At 40.2% G+C, this 16,327-nt stretch overlaps 1 long non-coding RNA gene across 5 annotated transcripts in view; it reads left to right on the forward strand.

Annotated features, from left to right (window-relative positions):
* Nucleotides 1-16,327, forward strand: part of LOC310880388 — a 125,100-nt gene continuing 108,773 nt past the window's right edge. The window contains exons 1-2 of one of the 5 annotated variants that reach the window (XR_014571661.1): nucleotides 1-1,724; nucleotides 6,072-6,189. This is a non-coding gene — a long non-coding RNA (uncharacterized lncRNA). The remainder of the gene's footprint in view (nucleotides 1,725-6,071; nucleotides 6,190-16,327) is intronic. The other 4 variants (XR_014571662.1, XR_014571663.1, XR_014571664.1 and 1 more) reach the window with 4 other exon arrangements.

The raw sequence follows: 16,327 nt of genomic DNA on the forward strand, positions 1-16,327 counted from the left end.
TAATGTTATTACCAGCAGGCAGGAAATAATGACGTAGAGATAATAGCAAGTCCAAGTCAGACAGTTAGCACAAATTTCCTATCACAGGGAACAGTGTGTGCATGTTCAGAGTCTTGTAGTTAACAGCTCTGGATTACACTGAAAGAGACTATTACCTGTTGCATGCAAAATCCTTCCTTTTTTTTCTTCTTAATTCTGAGCTCCAAAACTGGCTAATGAGAAGTAGAAAGAAAGACTCTTACTGTAAAAGCAGAAGTGGTTGGGTACATACGAAGCAGGCTAACCTAGCAGCCACTACAACACTGGGGGCTGCCTGAAATCCCCCTGCACTTACCAAGCCCCAGAGGATTCCTTGTTGTTGCTACCATCCAATTATTCATTATTGTTACTTACTAATTTATCGTAAGTAAGCTTTCTAGGAGAAATAATATCCAAGCTGTTAGATATTGTGCTATTTAAAACATAAAGCTATTTATAAATTTGTCTATAAGAATTTACAAAGAGAAGTCCTGGGGATAATGCAATGGTGTCTTATAATTCTCTTAGAAATAACGCATTTTATATCAAATTAGAGAAGAAAAGATCAAAAGTGTAATCTCTGTAGTAATATTTAGACTCACTAGTTATGAAAATTCTTTTGGAATACTTTTGTATTTTCTCTTGCTTGGTTACAAGGTTTTTCACATCAAAGGAGCATGGGTGTAGCTCGTTGTGAGCCCTGCAGCCTGCTTTCCCAGCTGTAAATACTGAGATTAGTGATTCTGCACATCAGGTGGGTTAATACGGGGGAGGAGAGAGGATGAACAGTTCAATTAATTAAGCCAGGTTGTAGCACATCATCATCATTTTTCAAGGTGTCAAGTGGGGAGATCTCCAGGAGTGATGCAGATTAGCTGGGACCACCTGGGAATTCAGTCTCATTTGCAACCCCAGCACTTCAGAGCACTTGGAAATAATGTTTGTCAAAGTTTAACATTAATCCCACCATAAATATGAAGCATATTTGTAGGAGTGCCCTAAAATACTGTTAATTTCCCTCCCTGTAATATGGAAATAATCCAGTGAAGCCAAGAATTTTTCTGACTTTGTGCAGAGGCTTTTGTGTTTGAGGGCATGACCCCAGCCAGAAAATTCGGCAGTGGTGCAGCTATTTCAGTGATCACGATGACAGAACTGAAAAGTGGTTTATTCCGAGCTCTCACAGCTTGGGGTGAGAGCATGCCGAGGAGGCAGCGGAAGCCTCTCACCTCCTGCACGCTCACAGAGCTGTGCTTTGGGAAGCTCCGCAGGCTTTCTCATGATGTGAGCTGTGAAGACCCAGCAATATTTCATCCTGGAGCTATATTTGCATATCTGTAGTCTGCAAGTTTGGCACGATTCCCTTTATGAAACCATTTATTCTGCACAGATTGATATTCTTGAATGTCAGGACTATATGCAACCCACCTCCTTTTATCCCAGTCCTGTTGCACGTTATGAGCTTTGCCCTTTATTGCTTTATTTGCTACCAATTCTGCAGCTGTTTCTTGTTTCTCCGTTCAGGTGGCAAACCAAAGTGCTGTGGGCCTGATAAGGTGGTGCTTGCCCACCGGGGAGGAGCCTGGGGCTCCTGTGTGGCGAGGGGGCTCTGGGGAAGGCGCGAGGTGATGAGGAGAGGCTTTGCTGGGTTCTGTGGGGGACCCTGGGGGCTGCTGAAATGAGAGTGGAATGAAGATCTGAAGGAGGTAGGTTTTGTTCTTTTTTTAAAATTCATTTTCCCCTGTATTTGTTAATTTTCTGTCTTTAGAGAGTTCCATTGTTATGATTTTCTGTCCTAACAGAAGAGCTTGGAAACTTTTTGATGTCTTTGTAGAAAGTTTTGGCTGTATGCTCCAGCTGGCTGTGAATCCCTTCACAGTGTATCTTTATTAATCGCCCCTCTTTGGGGTGAGGAGGACCAGGGCAGGCCTGCTAACGGGCCTGGTGGGTGACCAGGCTGCCATCAGATGTGGTTCCAGGTCAGCACGGCAATTGTTTGCTGGACTGTAACTGAGGAGGGATGCAGCGGCGTTGGGATGAATGAGGTCTGTGCAATCAGCATACGTGGTGGAACAGGAGAAAAGTGAAAAATTTGAAAAGGCAGGACTGCCTTTTTGGTGTGTTGCTGAAAAATCCGTTACAATGATACACAACAGAACAGAAACGTGCAGGTAATTGAGCATGACCTGTTTGCTTTGAGAAAACAGGTATTTTTAAGGTTGATTACATGTTTGTTTTAGAATGATATATTCAGTACTATTGAGGGAAATAGTTGGTGATGACTATTTCAGGTCTCATAAAGATTTCTGGAACAGTAAATTGTTGCTGAAGGAACAATATAGCTATTATTTCTTGGTTTAACTTCAAGAAACTGTGGTGTTGTGCTTGGTCCTTAGCACTAGAATCTCCTTTTCACACCCCACTCTGCTTTGGTATATAGTTACTCTATGAATATTTTGTAATCTTGCTTTGCAAACAAGGAAGTATTTGTTTAAAGGGAAAAAAAAAATCATATCTTTATGAACTTGCATTTCGCATAGGAAAATGGCTTGAATCTGAGCAATGTGAGGGGGAAAGGCACCATTCTAGAGCTGACTGCTTCCACCACCAGTTACTCATCAGTGAGCATGGTGACTGACTCAGTCTTGGGCTTGGTGTGCTCTCTCATGTAATCAAGTGGTTTTTGCAGGCGGCAGCGTTGTGATTTCTTTCATAAAGTGATAAAACCTAATCATATAACCAGTTCAGTTCTTTCCTCCTTGGGAGAGCTGGAAGGTTATTCCAGAGCTTAATTTTTCTGATTGTTAGAAACTGATTATTTTTTTTTTCAACATTGGTTTTCGGCCAATTTATTTTTTCTTTTTCTAACTTTGTCTTAACTGTTTCCTCTCTCCCTGATTTTATTTACTGGAAAATATCTAGTGAAGTTTCTAGGTTAAATAAGCACATTTGTTTTAATCTTGTCCTCTGTTCCCATTTCTTGATCATCCAGGCAGTTCTTTGTAGTATACGCTGTAATTCATCTTTCTTGAGCTTGAGCCAAGATGTCCAAAAATTATATGTTATATTGAAAATTAAGTTCTTTGTGTTTCTGTCTATTGAAAAATGATGTGTAATATGACTTTTTTTTATTAGCAAAATCCCATTCTAAGTAAAGCATGCTCAGTTTTTCCTTATTTCTAACTGATGAATTCCTGATATTTAACAGAAATTCTTCTTGTTGCTGATTCCTGCTACTAGTCTGGTGGATAAAGGGGCTTGCACTGGGGGTGGGGGGGGAAGACTCGCTGCATTTAACATGGTCCTCTTCAGTAAAATGTATAAGGAAGTCTGAAACAGTGCAGCTCATCGTGGGTTGAGGTCTGGTAAATGTCCTGAGACTGATGAGTAGCAATGATGTAGACTATAAAGAGTTACCATAAAGTAGCTTGTTTGTTTGTCAGAAGACATGAGAGTTGGGCAGACTCTTGTGAACAAGTAAATAAGGGATATCTCACAAACTCATAAACCTTTGAGAAGTTCTTAAATAAATTTGAGCAGCTCAGCTCTGTTGCTGGTGTTATTTGCTCTGTAGACCAACACCAACGATGTGTCTCGCTGACTTTGCAGTAGACCTGCTGATTGTGCGGATTTATCTCCAATATCAGTTTCAGAAAATATCTTCTAATATTTGTCAAACTGAAAAAATACTACCGCTCCAACAAAATTCTTGTCCTGTTAGCAAATTTGAGCTGACAAGCTGTACGAAGCTCAGAAGCTTCTCGCCCTGTAGAGGCCGAGCTGGCTCATTGCTGCCAGCCCTCGGTAGCATCTCCCGCCAAGCAGGACACATTGGCGAGTTGTCCAGGCTGCACTAGGGAGAGGAGCTGTGCTGGAAACAAAAAGTGGTGCTTTGTGCACAGGGCCTTTGACAGCTCTCGGCTGACTCCATGTGAGGTCTGTGGGGGATTTTTTGCTCTGGAAGTTTTCTTTGTTTTATAGACAGTATTTCTTGCTCCTTCTGAACTGAGCTGATGCTGGTTGGACAAACGGTGCTTGTGGATCCCGAGGAAGAGTTTGTATGCTGTTTTCCCAACTCTCTGAACTTCTGTGGCTTTGGGCACTCAGTTGGGTTTTCATATTTGAAGCTGTGTTGGTGACAACTGCTGTTTCAAAGGAGGAGACAAGACCCTAGCAAATGACATAGCCAGTTCCGATGGCAGTTGCCAAGAGTTCAACCAGCTCCCCAGACTCACTGTTCTGGAGCTCTGTGGACATCCTTCCGGGGAACTTTGCAAAAATATTGACAGCAACCAGAAAAGTGTCGCCTCTTCTCGTGCCCAGGTGCAGTGCGCTTTAGCTCCTTCCAGCTCAGAGCTGCTTATAAGCTGAAGCAATATTGGTTGGAAAGGAGTGGAGAGAAAATGTAGTAACTTGAGTTTACCAGTCCTATGCTTTAAGCTGCTGACTTTAGGGATGGGCCTTTGTCTTTCCCACTGACCAGTTTTCTTTGGTGCCACAAGCACTAATGACACCACTGGAAAACAATCATGGAGCCCAAGCCAGCTGTAACTCGTCCTTGGGTTGGAGAAGTGAGGGAATGGAGATGAGAGAGCAGGGTATGGAAAAGGAGTGAAAAGAATACCTCACAAAAATAGGGGGGGAAAAAAGGACAACCAAAAACCTTTTATTGAACAGGGCAGATTTATTTTCCAGAAGTAAAAGAGTCAAGACTTGTTTGAGATATTGGAAAAGCTCTTATGTTTTGTAAACATTTTGTATTTTCTTTCATTGAAAACTTGGTGGTCATTGTATGAGCTTAGATTGTTATAGGCCCTTTCCCCGTAGCAGTGGAAATCTGTGTATCTTAGACTTGCAGAGGTGTACAGTTGTGTCTTTGTTACATCAACCCTGAGCACTATTTTATCAGATTCTGCTCCTGCAGGATATACTCTTTTGTTGGCATGAAAAAACATTCTGGCCTGTGACTCAGCCTGACCAGCTCTGCTTTACTTCATCTGCAAGAAACTACATCATCCATGTATTTATTTACTGACACACTGCATGGTAATTTTTGCCCTTTAATATTCTGTTGTCTAATTGCAGTTAATAGGGGTTCTTAATCTTACTAATTACTGTAAATCATGCTCTGCTAGCCATCCTTTCTTTCAGTGGCAATAAGGCTCTTTTCTCCTTGGAAGGTGCATGTAGTTTAATATAATAAAAGTGTCTTGATAATTAAGATTTATTGGTGAGGGCTACAGAGGGTTGTGAGTCTGCATGTGAAAGCGACATACTGGGTTTAAAAAACAACAACAAAGGGGACGGAAAATTCAGGGCCTCTAGAACACTTTAGTGATGCAAATGGCAGTGAGCATAACTTTAGCCACCTTAGTTTAGACATAAAATTAAGCCTAAGACCTTTAATTAAAACTATTAGAAGCCTGCAATGCTGCTGGCATACTGTTTGACAGGTGGAATGTTACCTCTGAGCAATTATCACTTCCAGCACAGTGTTCTGGCATCTCTGCAGTCCTCCTGTGGGTGTCTAAACTTCTAACACTTTTCATACAGAATGCTTTTGATTTCATGGTTAATCTGTTGGCCAGATCATCATATGCTATTAATGTGTATAAATCTGATCAAATCAGGTTCAAAGTTTTATATAAAAACAGGTCTGTGTAAGAGATTAATCCAAGTGTTGATCCACTATAGATTTCTTTTGGTGTTTATAAATTGAATTCGGTCTGCCTGAATATTTTTGTATTTGCTTATAAATGCTGGTGCTAGAACTGGCTCTGAGGTTTCAGCTTAATTCCCATGAGGTAGAAAACATTTGTGTTTAGAGGAAATATTTAACTGGTACACTCTGCAGGATGCAGACTTAGAGCTTAGCCTTAGGAAAAAAGAACAGAAAGAACTGAAAAGTCACCAAAAATAGATTCTTTGAAACTGTGATCGTGGAAGTTAACAAGTAATGGGACTTGTAAGAAGATGACTAATTTATTTTTTTTGATGATTAAAAATCTGTGCACAAAATGTTGGAGCTGTAATTCACTTCATTGATATTCTAGGTTATTGGCTGAGAAATCTCTGTAAAACGCTGCGTCCTCACCCTTTATGCTACGAGTGGGCACGAGGGACCTCCCTCGGTGCGTCCTGCCCTGAGCCGCCCTGTTGCAGCGGGAGCAGGTACGTGCAGGAGCTGGCTGTGCAGCCAGGTCAGGCGCCAGCCTCTTGATGTGGTTTTGTTCTGCTCCGTCCCTGTGCTCTCCTCCCGGAGCCTATAAATAGCTGCAGACGACAACCTGCTTTCGCTCCCTCCACGCTGCTCCTACTTGTTAAATAACAACTGCATGCTGAAACCAACCAAGTAATCATGCAAAGCTGTATTAGGCTCTCCGTCTGACATGTCACTTTAGAAGGAAACTTTTAATAATGAATTAACATCTAATTTTCACAGTGTCCTGTCATGTGACTTGCATGTGTAGATGTGCTATTAATTACTTATGGTAGCTGTAAAGGAGATACTGGCAGAGTTCACAGGCTGCTTTCTAAGTGTGCAGCATCATTTAAATGTGTCTAATGGCATTGCTTAGAATACACTTACTCTTGGCAACCTGCTGATACCATGCTTAGAGGCATTTCTCTGTGCTATTTGTGTTCTGCTGTATCTGTGGTTATCAGCTGGCAGCTGAGGCTTTTGCTATAGGATACTGGAGAGTCATACAGCGATAGAAAGTCCTGGATAATCTAAAATAAACCAGCAGACTGAGGGAGTAGTGCTCTCTCTGCGGTGAGGAGGAGTGATATAGCATCTGTCTGGAACCTGCTGAAAGCACCTGAGGCAAAATTTCTTACCTGTACGCCTTGTGGATGCATTGCCCTTGGAATTGCCCCATGAGACCATTCTTGTTTCTGCACCTTTAGGAGACCCAAGAGATGTCCTGACAGGCTACTGAAACAATTGGGGGATTCCTAAGGCTACGTGTGGCTTTTTCTGGAGAAATTCCTACCTGGAGCGCTTTGAGTTTACTAGAGAGCATCCCATAGGGCTGCGTGGCATGACCTACCTTTGTGCTAAATATTTCATATGTCTAATGTAGCTCTGCAGAGCTTCCATGTTCTCACTGAGCAGTCTAGCCCAGAGCGGTCTGCATGTCAACACGTGGGGACCTGGGTCTGACATGTCCTCAGCGGCATACGTGTGGACAGTATGGCAGTACGTGTGAAAACAATGCTGAAGTACCAGTGAAAGCACACGGTTCCTGCGTCTCCTCCCATCTCAAAGACAGGCTATCCTTCCTGCAATCTGACTCTCTCCAAGGGGCAAGGGATTACATGCGGGTTTCTAGAGTCCTCCACAGACTCATTCGTTTGTGAAGTGATTGATCCAAATGAAAGGGAGAACAGGGCACCTCACGTGCTCAAATGCTACGGTTATGACGGATCTAAAACCTAATAAAATCGAAGATATCTTTGAAACTCGTATGAAAATATAATAAACTGGCAAAAATCACAGTTGTCTTCTGCATGTTTGAGAAGCAGAAAGGCTAAATTTTATTATACGAGCGACTCTTTTCCTTCTTTATGGTGGCTTCACTTCCTTCAGAAAAGAGTCGTGTCTAGCCTGTAACATTGATTTTTGCTGAGTGAACTTATTTTACTCTTTTTTTCCCCTTTTGGATTTGCTCATTTCTGCATGCCCCTATTCATGTACCCAAATATGTTCTTCTTTAGCCTGGCTTGCTTTTTGCAAATATTTTTGTTCATTGTGTAAATAATCAGAGATACGGAAACTTAACTGATTCCTATGTGGGAGATGCTCCCCTGCCTAGGGGAGGTAATAAAGATTGACAGGGGCACTGACATTTTGGTTAATTTGTCTTCAGGAGCTTTACTCTTTGTGAGCTCAACCTGCGTTGAACATGATTTCCTTGACTTACAAAGAGACTGGGAGAGGGAGATGTTGATGCAAGAAACATTGGTTCACAGCTGACAGCCCTGTCCCTCCCATGTTGACTTATTCAAACTATTGAGGAAGATGATTATGAGAATTCTCAAATTCCCTGGTATTTGAAAGGTGGGCTGAATCTTCAGAACACGTATGCAAGAAGAGATGATCTGAGTTACGAAGGGCTACCCCTGTTCAGGAGAGCAGTGTATAAAGCTCAATGACAGACTACTTCTAGCTTGGAATTTAGAGTTGTTTTCTCTTGCCCTGTTCTCATCCTGTCATTATATCTTCAGAAACATTGCTATTGACTTCAGCAGATACTGTCACAGCCCAAATGTCATCTCTTAAACTCGCATTAGTATATGACTACACACCAATTGCTCTTTTACCGATTCTTTGTCATCTCAGTGTCAGAAAAGTGAGCTTCTACCAGACCAAAACCTTTGCTTTTTCATTTTGTATTTCTTTCTACATTTTCAGCTTTTTCTCTCTTATTTTTTTTTTTACTTTTTCCACACCTTTGAAGGTAAATAGGGTAAAATATTTCAAGGTGAGTTGTTTTGGTGTATTAATTACTTTTAGCATCTTTCTACTTAGGACAAATTTCTCAGTCCTTGAAACTTAAAAAGAAAAGCCTTGAGAGCTTTACAGAATAATCATTTACATCCATTTCTTCAGCTATTTACAGGACCTCTGAAGTAATGTCCTGTTAAAGAGAATATAGATTTCACATATTATAGCTGAATTGTTCTTTATAAGGTCAGACATCAATTTTGAAAGCCTTTGAAGGAAAAGGGCATCCAGTCCTATTGTATTTAAAATGTTAAAGAGCTTTAACTGTCTTTGCCTGGAAACAAAATGCAAATGATAAAATATATTTGAAGATTGACTGCCTTATAAGAAAAGCTGAAAGATTCCTGTTTATTTGGTAAAATTCTGCTCCTCTGAGATGAACTCCTTTGTTAAGGTAAAGGTTTTCCTCAGTTCCAAAAGTCCTATTAATATTCACTGACCAAATTATGGTTGTCAGTCCTTTGCTCCATCGTGTTTTTGACTTGGCTTAAATTATAAATCTTTCTGCTGAATTTTGAGAACCATGTAGATGTCTCTTAGAACCTTTTTTACTTTGGAGCTATTGACATTTTCTTATCCAGTTATGAATACATTAGCTAGCTAGTCAGACAACATAAATGTTTTGTTAAACATCTTTCTTTTGAGCACTGTCCTGTGACAATCAAGTCAGTAAGTCGGAGCAGACGTCGTGTTGTCACGGGGAAGGATGGTGCGCCCTCTCAAACCATACTTGAAATGAGAACTACCGCATGAGTAGTACTCTTTTCATACACGATCTTAAATTTCAGTTACTACAGTAGAATATTTAAAATGTAACTAAGCCTTAGACACCGTGGTTTACTTTTTAAAAAAAATAAAAAACCAAATATGCTGATTGTGCAGTTCAGGAATTGTGAAACCCAGGTTTTCATCAGTAATTGAAAATCAAACAGTGAATTACTGTATGGTACTCCTATGTGCTCATTTTTGTTGCTTTGTGCTTCAAGCAACAAGAACAGGTATTTCATAAATGAGATGAAGGCATGAAAATTTTCTTGTTAATTTGCACCTATTCTTACAAGACTTGATATGCTCAAGAAAAAAAATGTTACTGAAGATATTGATTTCCTCATTTTTACAAAGAATCTATATTTACCTCCTCGTTTTAATCATCGTTTTAATAAATGTTATATCAGTTATTTCCCTTATGGGAAGAATTGTAAGAATTTAAGATTAAGTTTTACTTTGTGCCACTGGGAGTGTTTTTTGTCTTTCTCCCAGAAGTGTTAAACTTCTATTTGTATCAATGTAATTGTTTTCTCTAAATTAGTCAATTTATAGTTCTTTATAATGTTGATTCCTTGAAGTCGTGAATAAATGAAGATGGAATTGTTAACATTCTGTTTGATTTCAAAACTTCCGGCCAATTTGAAGGAGGTCAGATTGTGTTGGCTTCAACACACCATTAACAGCTCAGTTGTATAACAAATTGAGAATATTGAGATGCCATTTCTCTAGAAAATAGCTACAAATACTTGAATATCCATTTCATGCTTAAATTGACTAAATGCAGTTGGGAAATGCAGAAAAGCTAAACTTTGTCTCTAGATCAGCAGAAGCATTTATGAGATTCACAAAATTGAATTACTGATTTGACTTGATTGTGCTTACAGCCACAAATAACAATGATGTACTTTAGATATATTACTGTAATGCAGTTATTTTTAACATTGCATCTTTCAAAACTGCAAAACAAGAAGTTATGCATCAAAGCTGAGTGTGTTATACTCTAAAAACAAATGGAATCTGTCATTATTCATATCATATTATTCATATGATATCACGATGAAGGATATGATTCATAGATGACCTGTATCTCAAGGTTTATAGTCATTGTCAGCTTACTCTGTGGTATTTATACCTTCCAGATGAAGGAATAGCTTGGAAATAAGTTAACTAACTCTTGGGCATAATTTCCTTGTCTGTATCAGATATAGATTTCATGTCTGCATCAGCCTATTTAATTTGCTGTCAGTGGTAGTTACTTCTTTATTACCTCCTTGGAGAATTTCTCCTTAATGAGCAAATTAAGACTTCTGACTTCATACTGTTAAGTCTTTGACTTGCTTTATGGGAGCTGCCTTCTGAGCCTCTTTAGCCTTGCCTGCTTAGCTGGGTGTGAGGTTTCTGCTGAAGTACCTTCTCTGAAAAAGACATAGGCAGTATGCTTTAAGAGTTTAATTTCAACAGCAAGTTCATTCTCTCCTTCATCTATCTCTTTTATGGATCATATAGGTACATATGGTCTCTATTTTGGCATTCCTTAACAGAGATCTTATGTTCGATTGTCGCGTATGCAGGGAGTTACTTGGCGGCTTACAGAAATACACTGAGATCTGACGAAATGTGAGGAAGTGTCTGTTTAGGCACATTTGGCAGCAGGGAAGGGAGAGTTAGAAAAATAAGGGTGAATCTATGAAGGCAAGCTGAACAGTTCTATATTTTACCTGCTAATAATGGCCTCCTCCTATATATAAATATTTTTTCCCTTACTTCCCTGCATGGTTCTTGCAATGTTTACTGTCGCTCATCAAGTTAATCCTATCAAGTCCAACCCATGAGACCACTTCACGCTGTGCTGTATCAGCCAGCCTCACTGTTATCTTATTTAGTTTGATCTCTAATATAACTTGGTTTGACTTGCTGGTGTGCAACATATGTCAGCTGGAAAACAAAAAGGGAAATCTGTTTGTTAAGTGCAGCTAAGACAAGCCTCTGTTTGCTTCTTACACTAAGAAAAATGAGCGAAGCCTATAGCAAATGTGGATGCTTAAAATTTGAATCTGGGAGACTTTCATGAAGAAAGATGTATTTTGGGAAGTATCTTACCCTTCTTATTGAAGTCTGGTGGTAAATTGCTTGGGCTCAAACATAATTCATGTAAGTCTTACAATCAAGAGTAGTTTTGTTTGAGCAGGGACTTCAGAGCTAGAGACGTGGAATATTCTGCTATTGACTCCACTAGGAACAGACCTGGGCAGCTGCTGAGCACTTTGGAAGTCTGCTCCAGAGACAGTCTTGATATTTGGATGTTCAAGGCTTTACATATTTACTCATCTTGTGATTTGTCTTATTAACCTTTTGTCAGTAGCTTTTCTGACTCTGTAAAAACAAGTCTTCTAAATTATAGAGCTCTCTTAACATTTTTCAATTACGTATTACACAAAAGCTAACAGGTTATTGTTCTATTCCTCAGCGTGCTTATGCCCAATAAATCATGGGATCCAACTGTCCTGGTTCAGGTTCTGTGCTATTTCTAAGGATGAATGATGAAATAAGTCTACTAAAAAGGAAAGTAGTATAGATTTCCTGTAGTCATTGTGTCATCAAAAGAGTTTAAATCTGACCAGTTTGAAAAGTCCAGATCAATTGTATATTATGAAAATTCCTTAATGTATTTTTGTATTGCAAAAAATTATAGCTTCTAAATGCCATGCTTTGAAATACAGAGCTCTTACTAGTAAAGGTTTTTCTGAATTACCTAAAAGCATGAATATAGAAAACTGAAGGCAGCAAAGGATAAAATGTATTTTTTTCCTAGCTTTGTAGCAGACATCTTATGTTTTAGGAAAAGGAGGCAAGGGAGATATGTTTTCCTAGTGGTGATATCTATAAATTCTTGGAAAGTGATGTGATACACAAATAAAACAATTGCGTTGTTTGGCTAAAAAAAAAAAAAGCCACGTTGCAACTGCAGTACTCAGTGTACTATACGTGTGCACAATTCCATGTATACGTGGCAAATCCTGTTGCCTGTGGAAAATGACATTTGCAGCTCTGCAATATTGGCTGTGCTAAAATACGGTATGGTGGAGAGGCTCTGGCTGAGATGCATCCCCCACCCAGACCGTCCATAATTCAAGGCATGGCTGTTAGCTTTGTTCCTGGGATGCTCTGGCTGATGAGCATATAGCAGTCTCATCCTCCTGCCTTCCTTCCCCTATCCCCACCTCAATCCATTCTTTGGTGCTGGCTGAATGAGCAAAGCAATATGTGGGTTTTACTTAAAAGTAGAGAGTGTTTTGTCAAGGTGCTCTGATAAAGGAACTTTATGTGCAGTTATGAGTGTCTGCGGTATTTATGGGGTATGGAGAATTGCTTTTTCCTGTCTCCTCATATTTCCTCTCCTATGGCTTTTCTCTGTGGCTGCTGTTCTTCTGTGCAGTTTTCTGAGAAAGCAAGGCAGATTGTGCTGCCAACTGACCTGAGGGACAAAGGCAATTAATTGCTCAGTCATCCTAGGAAGACCAGACTGGGAGAAGCCAAAGCCACGGGCTGCTTGGAAGTGTCTGTAATAACACCTCTTTCAGGCTTCGTTTTAAAAAATAGAGTTTTTGTAAGAAAAGGAAGCATGAGCTGAAGAGTACAGAAATGGTTATACTTTTTCAGATCATAACCTCCAAATGAACAAAACTACACTGGAAATCAGTACCTTAAGACATAAGTATGTAGCTTGATCATTGTGTTCTCCTGCTATAGGCTCCTGCACCCATTGGGTTATCTTCTCTGCCAAGTTAGTTTAGGTTCAGCAATCTCAAAGATGCAGCAAAAGACTCCCAACGCTGAACCATGACATTCTGCCTTCCCTAAGGTAAAGACAGTATTCCAGGTTTAATGCAGGAACTTCAAAAGAATCAGAGAGATGTATTTTATACTGTTTCACAGACAAAAATAGGAGTTTTGATATATGGAAAATTCTGGAAATAATTTATAGTAGCACTTATTGTCATGACCTTAATCAAGTAAGGTTAACTCTATTCAGCAGTGGTTAGGACTAATGAGCAACAGCCTATATATTTATCCATAAATTTCATTATAATCTTTCCAGTATTACTTGGAGGTTTCTAAACTAATCCTGATTTTTATTACCTAGCAATATGTTGGTTGTTTTGCTTGACTCCTTTTTATATGGCTTCTTTATGCAGTTTGGTGGCACTGTCTAAATTAGATGTATTTTGAAATGACATAGTAGGTTATAAAAGTGGAGACCGTCTGGTGTTTACGCTGTAGAACACACTCTCTGCCTCCAGGCTTGTTTGGACTGTGTGCAGAGTTTACAGTTGCAGGCATTATGCAGGTTTTAGAACTATCTTCTGTATGGTACATTAAATCTTGACCCAGCTCTAGGCAATGCTGTGACAGTTTCCCCCCTGTATATTGGCCAGAACATGCACTTAATGGCAGCGAACCCCGCTGCTATAGGTGCTGCAACCTATTACCGGCAGAGTGGTGATGCCTGAAACACGCTGCTTTAGTCCAGTCAGGTAGATCAACATGTTCTCTCCAATGCCTATTTGGATGAAAATTCCAATTTTTCATGAATTGTTCTTATACAAAGCATTAATTTCATAAGGTTCTGCTTTCCGTTGAAGATCCTCTCCAAATCAGGTTTGAGAATCCCAGGTGTGTAAGAGTTTTTGGTTTTATTTTTTAATTTGTCAAGGGGAAACCACAATTTGAGGAGTAGTTGAATTCAGCTCATTTAGCTGGTCTCATTGACAAAGTTTTAATTTCTTAACTGTTTTGAATACAGGGTTGTTACTTTTCTGTTACTCAGTTGTTAGGGGGAGAAAAGAATAAACCTGAATGTTTTAAGCTATTCATAACATTTTTCAAGACTTGCAGATGAGATTGGAATTAACTTAAGTGATGAACAAGGATATTTTCTATCTTGTAAGAATGAGGGGGGGGGAGAGGGAAAAAAACTAAACCCATCAAATAAGTTATTCATTGCAAATTACTCATTCTGATTTAATGGAAAATGAATTATTATATAGTAAGTAGAAAGTATATTAATTTAAAACTGTCTTATGGAAATTAATATAGAAATAAGTTCTCAATGGAAAATTATGTTTCAAGAATACTATATTAAGAGAGTAATGAATACATTATGAAAATTTAATTGCATATTTTAAAGCAATTATCCAACTGATCATACAATTCCTGTTGCAAATAGTAATTAGGAAAATATTTAGATTTATCTAAGTATATAAATTGTGAACTATCAGGAAAGAGAATCCACTGTAATAAAGAATAATTGCCTGTCGGTTGTCCCTTAAAACTTTATAAATACTTTTTAAACATTTCCCGTGAAAGCTGGGCCAATCCTCTTGTGTTTTAACAGGTTTATAGAACGCCATAGTGGGATGGAATATCCTTGTAAGGTTTCTAAAGAGAATTTCAAACAATGCACATAGAAACACCATTTGCTCACCAAAGTTTGTTAAAGGTTTTGCTGTCAGGCACTTGGGCTGATGAGGCCAAGTGCCAGAGCTCACTGGCAGCCCCCTAGGAGGGTGGCAGAACTGCCTGGGCTGCAGCCTGCCCAACGGGAATCCCTCGTGCCTCACTTAGATTTTAAGATAGTGTTTTCATGTCCAATTACCTTCTCTAAGATGATTTTATGTTGCTGACTGCAGTGAGGGACCTGGCACTGAGTTAATGTTCCTCTGGCACAGAACCCGTGCTCACGTGGAGGTTTCAATTCACAGATGCTCTAAAACCTTTCTTGAAACTACCGTGGAATTTGGGTAAATTATGTACGATTTTCTGTTCTAATAATTTAATTCTCTATTGGTGAGTGGTGTGGTAGGCAGGTAAATAACCTTTAATTTGGGCTTAATTAGCTTTTCTTTTACTTGCATTTATTTTTCACTTCCATGTAGTGTCTATATACCTACCAAAGACACATTTGCCATCATAGCTTCATGAATTTTCTGTAGCATATCAGTGCTGCATTCTTTATTTACTTGCTATATTATATGCACCACTAAAGTAAAGAAAGAGTACTTAGTGTGAAAGCTTAATTTCACTCTGGTATTTTTTCTTGGAGGCCACTCGAGTCTGGCTGTGTCAGGAGGTGGTGAAACAAACGCTGCAGTGGCGAGTGTGCAGGGACCTGATGTCCAGGGCCAGCTTCTGTCTGGTGCCCTGGAGCGAGAGCCTGTTAGCAGGAGCTCGTTGGATGCGCTCCTAGAGCGTGTTTTCCAGCTTACCATCGGCCAAAGGCGATCTGCTTCATGCACCGAGGCTGCTCCGAGACAGGAGCCAAAGCGTGGTAATTAAGGATCATCAGGAAGTTGTCTGCAGAAGCGCACTTCTCAGCTGAACTGAAACACTGATGTAGATGCACCCTCTGTTCTGCACATACTTCCTTTATCACTGTTGTTTGTTTTTTATAGTCAGAGACGTCTTTGTAAGTCAGAGATGAGACACAAGGCAATCGGTGTCAGTCTGCAAAATGGGGATGTTGCATCAGTGTTGCCCTCTTCGCGAAGCCAGAGGTGAGCTTTGTGGCAGCTGTTGCTTCTGGACGACACTTGAGCGTAATTTCCCGTTGATCTCTGCAGCGGTCTGTGCTGACAGTGTCAGAGGTGAAGCACAGAAGGTTTTTGTTGGAAGGGCGAGTCACAACCATTTGTACCTGTGCTGGCCACAGCAGCCAGCCTGTCTGTAACAGGCATCGCGCTCGAGCAAGGCTGACCTCTGCCAGGTCCTCGGGTTATGAGTGCAGTAAAAAATAGTAGCTGCGTAATGCCCTCATGTGAGGGCTGTCGGGGTGCTTTTGGCATCTGGTCTCTCACTGCCTCAGTGTCATGCAGTTCTCTGGGCTGCCCGATGTGCTTGCGTGCAGGCATCCTTCAGCAGCCCCCTGGGCTGCTCCTCCTCTTCGTAGCTGAGGGCTCTGGGGGTGGTTGGGAAGTCCCATCACGGGCATGCAGGGAGGCCAAGACCGAGGACCCAGACCTCTCACCAGCCTTT

Source organism: Anser anser, assembly GCF_964211835.1.
Source record: "Anser anser genome assembly, chromosome: 12".
Lineage (NCBI taxonomy): Eukaryota > Metazoa > Chordata > Aves > Anseriformes > Anatidae > Anser > Anser anser.